Source organism: Sceloporus occidentalis, unplaced genomic scaffold (genome assembly GCF_023333645.1).
Source record: "Sceloporus occidentalis isolate IW3139 unplaced genomic scaffold, rSceOcc1.0.p SCAF_193, whole genome shotgun sequence".
Lineage (NCBI taxonomy): Eukaryota > Metazoa > Chordata > Lepidosauria > Squamata > Phrynosomatidae > Sceloporus > Sceloporus occidentalis.
Window position 1 is genome coordinate 369898 of NW_028317173.1, and position 8923 is coordinate 378820.

An 8923-nucleotide genomic window follows, 5' to 3' on the forward strand; every position below is an offset into this window, starting at 1 on the left:
AATTAAATCTATCCATCCTGCAGCCCCCCCAACTGTCTCAGAAAGTAATAATGTTTTTAATGTTACTTGAAAATTCTATGTGGACTTTGCTCATATCAGAACATCTCTTGGTGACTATTCATTTAAGATGTTCTAGTTACCAAGGTATCAACCAAGGTCATCTTGGCCGAAGTGGTGAGTCAGTCTTCTTTGGGAATCTGGACACAACTCCAAGGGCATCCCTGAGGTTGGCCATAGTTTCATTGAAACTTTTATTGATATATTTCAGCTGGTGCTCCTGTAGACCTTTCTAAGAGGGCATCTTGGTCATTGGATTGAGTTGACCCTACTGAGAATCAGAACTAATTATTAGCTAAATATTCTTTCCAGTTTGGGCAAAAAAGAGGAATAAAGCCATTGGAATGGCCAATTTGATTAATTACTTTCTTCTGAACTGAATGCAATTAGTATCTATTAACTTTGTTGGAAGCCAACAGTTACATTTAAAGGGTTCTGAAGAGTTCCAGTGGAGAGAGCAGCAAACTTCCACAAGCCGCCTTTAGTGAGCACAAGGTCTCCTATGTGTTTGTTTTAAAGCAGTTCTATAAACTATTTAGCATAATTAGGCTAATTTATTAAACATAGTGTAATTGTACTTGATATCTCTGAGTTTATTGGAAATAATGATTTCCATTGACCTGAACCAACTCCTTTGAGATTACTACACCTTCTAAAGTTGTCCGAACCAATAAAATACCTCTGCTGCGGAGGAATTACCCAATGGGATGATCAATAATCATTCGGATATTATTATTATAATCATGCACCGGGTTTCCTAATATGTACTCATTCTTGTGTTTAATAATCTTCACAAAGACTTTTCATTTGACTATGTGACCTGATGATAATTATGTAGGAGTAAGGCATTTAAATGAAGAAAAGTATATTTAATTTGTACAATTTAATTGATATGCATATTATTGTGATTTGGACAGTAGAATCTGTAGAGAGACACTTGGGTGGTATGACTGCACACATAAGGCTATTAAATATCAATAACGTTTTTAAAATGAGAACAGTATATTCACATTTTCCAATAAATTTAAATGGCGAAATAAAAAATATTCTTTAAACCAGCCTTTAAATACCACAGAAAGCATTCAATTCTCCTAGAAAACACGGGTTTTATGAAAAGAAAATCTTGCAGCCTCATCCATTCTCCGTAAGCATAATTAATTATACGCAGTCCTTTTTCCCCCCCCCAATTATTTATGAATTGAGCTCTTTCACACAATGCCCGGTGTAAATAGTCAGACCTTGCTTCATTTTCATGTCGTGTTTAATTTAAAGAGAGTTTTCGACAGACCCCCGTCTATAAAACAACAAAATGCACCTAAAACAAGCTTTGTGGCTCTTGGTTTTAATTGAGCCTCTGTTCTCCTGTAATTCACTGACAGAATCCAGAAGCGTGTATCCCGGCCAAAAACGGATAGTGTGAAAAACCTGAAAGGGATTTCCAGATTTCAGTTGCCAATTTATAGTCGCATACAATCCCCTTTTATTACCCAGCAAAAAAAAGTAATATAGCATAAAGACATAATTATCTTTTTTTTTTTTGCAGTATTAATATCTGCTTCTGCCCCAAAACGCTCTGTCAAATAAATTTGTCAGAATACATAAATGAGACGAAATGTATGGAAATACGATGTTTTGTTTATAAAACCTTACAATATATATATTTTTAAAAAATAGTCTTTTTTATGAGAGTTAAAAGATTTGATTCCTGCCTTCACGGGGACTAAAATAAAACATTTTAGTTTAATGTATTTTCCTTATTTTTGGATACCTGGGCATGTTGATTTGGTAGTGACTCCAAGGAGGCATACTGTCCATCCATCTTACTTTTGAAGACAGATACTAGACACGGCATGTTAGCGTATCATCAAGCAATATTATTATATGAAAGGATTTGTCATCCGCGGGACTCTCCAACTCCTTTCTAGGTGTTAAAAGGGTACTCCATCCATCGAGGGCATTTTAATGCATATGATAAGTGCATACCCCCTATCCATCATGCCCCCATTGCAAATGCATCTGTAGAATCCCCCCCCTCCCCTTATGCATTTGCGTTACACAGGGCTTTCCTTGTCTAACTTCTGTACAAGAAGGGGTGAGCTGGCCCTGCATAATGTATGGTTCAATTGGTGAGGTGTGTCTTTGATATAGTACCAGCCAAAGCTACCTTCATAATGTATTTTGAAGTCAATGAGATGAAACTGTGGATCTATCTTTGGTAAATAATCAGTTATATTTTGTAATCATTTAGTAAAATGAGAGTTTGCACAGTTTGATAACCTTTCTTTGGGAATTCTTCAAGAACAGAAGAAAGTATTGAGCTTAGGGGCCCCATGACTGAGGGGATGCCAGACAGCCTCCCCCCATTTATGTGTCCAACATGTTGAGTGACAGCCAGGGCCCCTATGGATGGTTGGTGGGGGGACGGCTTGGGACACCCCTGGAAGTGGGGGAGGTTTAGGGATATATATGAAGTCCGTACTGGGAGCCACATGCCCACTCATTGTCTGAGGACAGGACTCCCTCTCTCCCCTTTATTTATGTGTGGTAGAGGTTGGTTATTGGCTGGCATGGTGCAAGGGTTAATCACCTAGAGGGGTGGCTGAAATTCGGGGTGCAGAGGCCCTAGGCTTAAGTGCAGGACACTACTTGGGCCCTTGTGAATCCAGTGGTGGTGGTGAGGGCTGCTGTGCATGGGACGCCATTTTTGTATCATGTTGGTAATATGTTAACATTTGTCACGTGTTTATTACGTGTCTATGACATCATAAATAAGTAACATTGCTGTTTGCGTCACGGTGCGGAAGGCTAGGCTGACCGTTGCCATAATTATTCATAGTTGACTAGAATAAAGAACTAATGTAAATATCCTTGTTGTATTTTGTTATTATTAATGATGGAGAGGGAAGGGCGCTGTTATTGGCGCTAATGCTTTCTGATTTAAAAAAGCATTATAGGAAGAGTTCAACATGAAGATTGTCATGAAATGTATCGCGCATGTCCTAAAGAGTGCGGGTTCACAGTTTAATTGACTGCAGGTATCAAAACTTATACTTACTGAGTTTAGGTCAAGTGGGAATCATCCGAATGTCTCTGATAACTGTTACCTCGCCGGGGGTTCTTCTTCACATAATTGAAAACAGTGTTAAAATTTCCACAATAAAAACGAACATTTCTAATCACCGGACACATATTTAGGGTCTGGAAAGAACCCAAAACCATGTGAGAAGTGGACAAAAAAAAATGAAAAGCTTGCTACATTATGAGCCTGACAAAGTTCTTATTATTCATTGTAATAAAAACGAAGCAACAAATTAAAACAGACCTAAAAATAATAATAATAAATAAATAAAATAAACATACAATAATCGTGAAATTCGGTATATGTAGTGTTCTTTTTAAATCCAATTTTTCTAGATTATCCTATTGGTATAATTAATACACGTTAATAACATGTTTTTTATTCCCAGTAGAACGTTATACGGAAGAGGCAAAAATAAGCCATTCTTAAATTTACTAAAACCTACAACTTTTATTAAAAAAATTACATTGAGTGTACGTGAAATATATAGTTTTATTAATAAAAATACTTTCTGTGACTAACAAGAAGCCAGCTGTGACTGGTGATGTACTTGGTGTTGTACTAAATGGATGGGAGAGGAACGTTAAGCCACACCGTCTTGCCTTTTGGGGCACACCAAAAAAAAACCTGGCAACTTCTAATTGAAATTCTGTGTTATTGATGTTATCAATAAGTAGATAATCCGGCCCAGACAATACAAATAAATAGTTCTTGTTATATACAGATAAGAACAATGTGCACAATAGATCAGTGTGTTATATTTTTTATTTTCTTATGAGGGTGGTAGATACGTGGAACAGCCATCCAACAGAAGTGGTAAAGGCTAATACAGTGAGGGGATTTAAACATTAAGCATGGGTAGGTACATGGCCCACAAATTTAAGATTAGACCAACGACTGATTCAAGTTTCAGTCTTTAGATCAGAAAAAAACAGGCTAGATGGTCCATTAAATTCTACATTTCTATAGGGGTCTCCAGGTGGGAAGAAAACAGTGGGTGTAGTAACTGGAGTGTTAATTTCACATGTTGTGGTGATTCAAGAGTTAACAAATAACATACCTATTCCATATATATAAAAAAAATGTCATTGTGACAACAAGTATATATTTATAAAGATACATATATATGTAGACTTTTTATTTTATTCATTTTTTTTCTCATTTTATTAGTTTATACTTTGCTAGATATTTTTCAGACGCCTTCCTCTGGATCAGCAGCAAATTTGATGGACTAAATGACTGTTACTATGTTACTCAGTGAAGATAAGTTAAGCGCAGTTGTTTTGACCTGGAAAAGTCATGTGATGGAGGGTTAGAATGCCCGTTCTGTGACATCAGAAGTAGAGGCTCTCAGCAGCTCGGTTGAGTCTTCATGAAACTCCCACACATCAGGCGTGATGTCTGCTTCCATGGCTGTAGATCTGCCGGCAGTGATATTCGATAATGGATCTGGATTGTGCAAAGCCGGACTGTCTGGGGAGAATTTTCCTAGATCTGCGATAACGTCTGTGATTGGTCGAGCGAGAGCACAAAGTTACCTTTCAGGTACCTACGAGAAGGACTACTACGTAGGAGACGAAGCGCAGGCCTTCAGAGGAATCCTAAATCTGAAATACCCCATTGAGCATGGTATAGTAACATGCTGGGAAGACATGGAGAAGATATGGAGATATATGTACAATAATAAACTCCGGGTTGTGTCCAGCGAGAGGCCTGTCCTATTGACCGAGGTTCCTTTCAACCCGCTGAAAAACCGTGAGAAGATGACGGAAATTATGTTTGAGGCTTTTAATGTTCCCGCTGTCTATATTGCTATGCAAGCCATGCTAGAACTCTACTCTTCTGGTTTTATTACTGGCGTAGTTGTGGGCAGCGGTGACGGGGTCACTCACACAAATGCCATTTTTGAAGGCTATCATCTCGCTCACACCGGATCCAGGCTTCACGTCGCAGGCAGAGACATCACTGACTACCTCATGAGAATTCTTCCGGAGAGCAGCATTTTCTTTGTAAATTCAGCCGAGAGAGAGATAGTAAGAGATATCAAGGAGAAGCTCTGCTACGTAGCCCTAGATCCAGAGGTGGAAATGAAGTGCAACACCAAACAAATAAAGAAAGGCTACAAGCTTCCTGATGGCAACATCATTGAGATTGATAATCAGCTCTTCCGGGCCCCTGAGATACTTTTTGCACCAAATCACATTGGAATTGAAGCACCCGGAATACACCAAATGATTTTCAACAGCATAACAAAATGTGACATAGATAACCGTAGGAATCTTTTCAACTGCATCGTTTTGTCCGGTGGGTCGACTCTTTTCCCCGGACTTGAAAAGAGAGTTTTAAAGGAGGTGCGACGTCTAGCACCAGCCGGTCTTCCGGTTAACATCATCGCACCTCCACACAGACATCTCTCTGCATGGACCGGTGCGTCCGTACTCAGCTCCCAGTCATCGTTTACGCAAAGGTGGGTGACCGTCTGCGACTACAAAGAATATGGCCCATCGATCGTCCACAAGAAATGTTCATAAGAAGAGCTGAACAACATCACAAACACCACCATGTCTGCTTTTAATATAAGCAATGATATAGTTTGTATACCAAATGCAAAATCTGAAATAACACCAAATCTACCAGCATGGAAGAGTCGTCGTTTGTGATTATTAATAAATGAAACGTAATTTGCATGTTGTGTAAGTATCGCTTCTTACAGGGGATACCTGGTTTCCATAAAGTGAATGAAAAACATTAGCAAATGTTAGGAATTCTGAGAGCTTTGGGTCGTTCCCAATTACATAAAATAATAGTAATAATAATATTATTATGGAAAAATAAAAGATAGCGCAACCTAATAGAAAAATTAATGATATTTAAGACTACTTGGAATAAATGATGCTATAAGGTTCTTATGGCTGTTTGGGTCATAATGAAAGGTGTCGGGACGCTAATCACCAAGGTGATCCGTATACACATTTTACCTGTTGATATGAAGAGCATATTGATTTTTTGTACACGGGGGTAGCTTGGTCTAAAATTCTTCAAATAGTAAGTTTAAAGGTTTAGATTTGCCGTGTGTTCTTTATGTATTCAAAAATGACTTTTGCCAAATGTTTGTTTCGGATAGATAGATGAATAGATACCTGTATTTAGCAATAAGGGGTTCCTGGGAAGAGCCATTTTGTTTTTTTCTGAATTTGTGTATGAATAAAAGTAATATTATTCATGTTATTCTACAAAATTGTGTTTATTAATTAGATGACAAGGTGGACAAGAAAGAATATGTACATTTCACATAAAATTAATCTTCACAGTTGAGTGTTTCTTAAAACCAATTTCTAAGTCAATATCTTCACACAGTCCTTTTGCCTTTATAACTATAAACATTTTTCCGTTCAAATGGAAATAAGATTTTAAATAATTCTTCATAAGGCAAAAGTTGAAGACTGTTTTAGAAGATGACTACAGTGACCACTTTTGGATATCTTCCCAAGATGAGTGATTAAGCAGAATTTACAACAAAAAACACATCAATGGATAAAACCTGAATTTAACCCCTTAAGGACAATGGGCGGTCCCTAAACCCATTGAAAACAGTGCATTTTGAGCCCGTACATGTACGGGCTTTGTCATTAAGGGGTTAAACCAGGTATAAATATAAGCGTGCGGAGCATGACGGCAGTGGGTGGTGTATCCTTTAAAATGGGGATTGGCACGTCTTGATCCCTTTGTCCCGGAGAGAAAGAGAAGCTGTCCACTTTAACGTCCGTACTAAAAAAAAAGAGATGTTTATTTTTCTAAAATCGTTAAAGGGCATATTTTTGCAACTTGATGGAAAAAGTCCTTGGAATACCAGATTTTGTAAATGTACTTTCGGCATAGTGGGTACCGTCCAAGGATTAGATCCGTAATCCCTTTTAAATGGATGGTATCCTGTTGGGGAAGTCCAGACATACCAATGCTTCACGAAGAGTGTGGATACATAAAAATCCACTAGACAGATTTCTCAACAGGAACTGCGAGAAAGGCACGATGGAAAATCTCAAAGGTGTCGGAGCAAACGCTCCGAAAAAGTTTGAATGATTTTTTTTTTATTAGTATGATGGCTGTTAAGGATTCTTCTGAAAGCACCTGAACTTGAAAAAAATCTGAAAAAATATTTAAAATGATCTTTCCTTCAAATAATTGTGTCTCATCAAACAATTCTAAGCATAAAAGATCTAATTAGATCATACTAGTGGTGTTAATCATTTTTAGTGTAAAAACTCATAATCCTGTCCAGAGAAAGAAGAAAAGGAGCCGGAGACCCGGGTAAGCAGTGCTTCGTCTAACTCCGCATCTAACCCGTATGGGTCTATTCACGAAGAAGTTGAGTGATCAGTCGAGCTAAGGGTTTCCTCGACTGAACAGACTCCACTCCGCTCGCATACTCTATAACACTAACCTGTGAGTTGTTTGCAAGGACATGCAAGTGCCTGCAACTTTACATTTTGCGAGTTACAGGCGAGGGGGCGTATATTGAGATCATAATATTTAAATTATGATATATTTAATGCTATGGAATAGTTTGCTGTTGAATTTGTTTGCGGTTATTATGGGAAATGGTATGTTTTTCAGTGGCTTGAGGAAAACATCTACCTCCATGATGGAGTTGCAGTGCTTGATAGACATGTTTCCCAAACGATGATCTCACATAAAGGTCCCAATATCACCCATCGACACAAGAAATGCATCAATTAGTGTTGTTATACTACATTAAGACAATTTCACATTTTCCCCTTCGTTACGTAGAAAGGTCAACCTTTCATTGGCATCTGGAAAAACTTTTGAGGTTACTTATCCTTCCTTCAACAACCATGTAAATGGATACATCTTGGTTATGCGTTGAGGTTGCAAAGCTCTGGATGGTTGAGGAATGTGCCAAAAAAAGCACTTATTTTTTCTCTGGTTTTGGATGTTTAAAGAATACAGCAATGATAAAAAATACTGGATTTTAACATGCCGTTCTAAGATAGACTCCTTAAGAGCCTACAACCCCTTTGTAGAGGATAGCTCGGGTCCGGATTAATCTTGACAGTTTTGTAGTGATTGTGGTTCGGAATTATTTTCCAAAGTTTAATAAAATTGAGTTTTATACTTCTTGAGGCACAAAGTCTTAGAACAACAAATGAATGCCAAAATTAACATTTTTATGCACATTTTAGTAAAAATGCTGAATGAATATTAACCGCAATTCACAACGCAAAAAGGGGGCAAATGAAAATACAAGACATTCTATATTGCTGGGTTTTAAATATTACAGACTTTACATTTTACATGTAATTTGTATCACATCAAAAAAAAATAAGATTTTAGGTCTCGCCGCCAGCGTTGAAGCACCAAGTTACTAGTCATGTGACTCGCTGGTTTCGATTTCTGGGGAATTAAATTATTTGTACGGATTCTTTCGATAAATCCTCGAGGAAAAACTTTATTTTGCAGAAGTTATAAACAATTTTATTTAAAAAAATAAAAATAATGAATTTTTATGTTTTTGCATTGAAAGCGAACACATCCTAGAAAATAAGATTTAAGCAGCATAACCTATCTAGCAGGGCTAGATAAGTTATATCTATACAATACTTAAAATATAAAATATGTGACCTAGCAGATCTTATTCGAAAATTGATAAGGGCAGCAATTGCGTAAAGTGTATCTTTGTAATAGTTTTATGGATAATAAAAAAAACCTATTTGCAAAACCAAAACTAACAAACACAATATATGAATTTAAACATTCTTTAGAATTCAA

General features: G+C 37.3%; 1 pseudogene; it reads left to right on the plus strand.

Moving 5' to 3' along the window:
- Nucleotides 1-4533: 4533 nt before the first annotated feature.
- Nucleotides 4534-5667, plus strand: LOC149278353 (actin-1 pseudogene; annotated as a pseudogene).
- The last annotated feature ends 3256 nt before the right edge of the window (nt 5668-8923 follow it).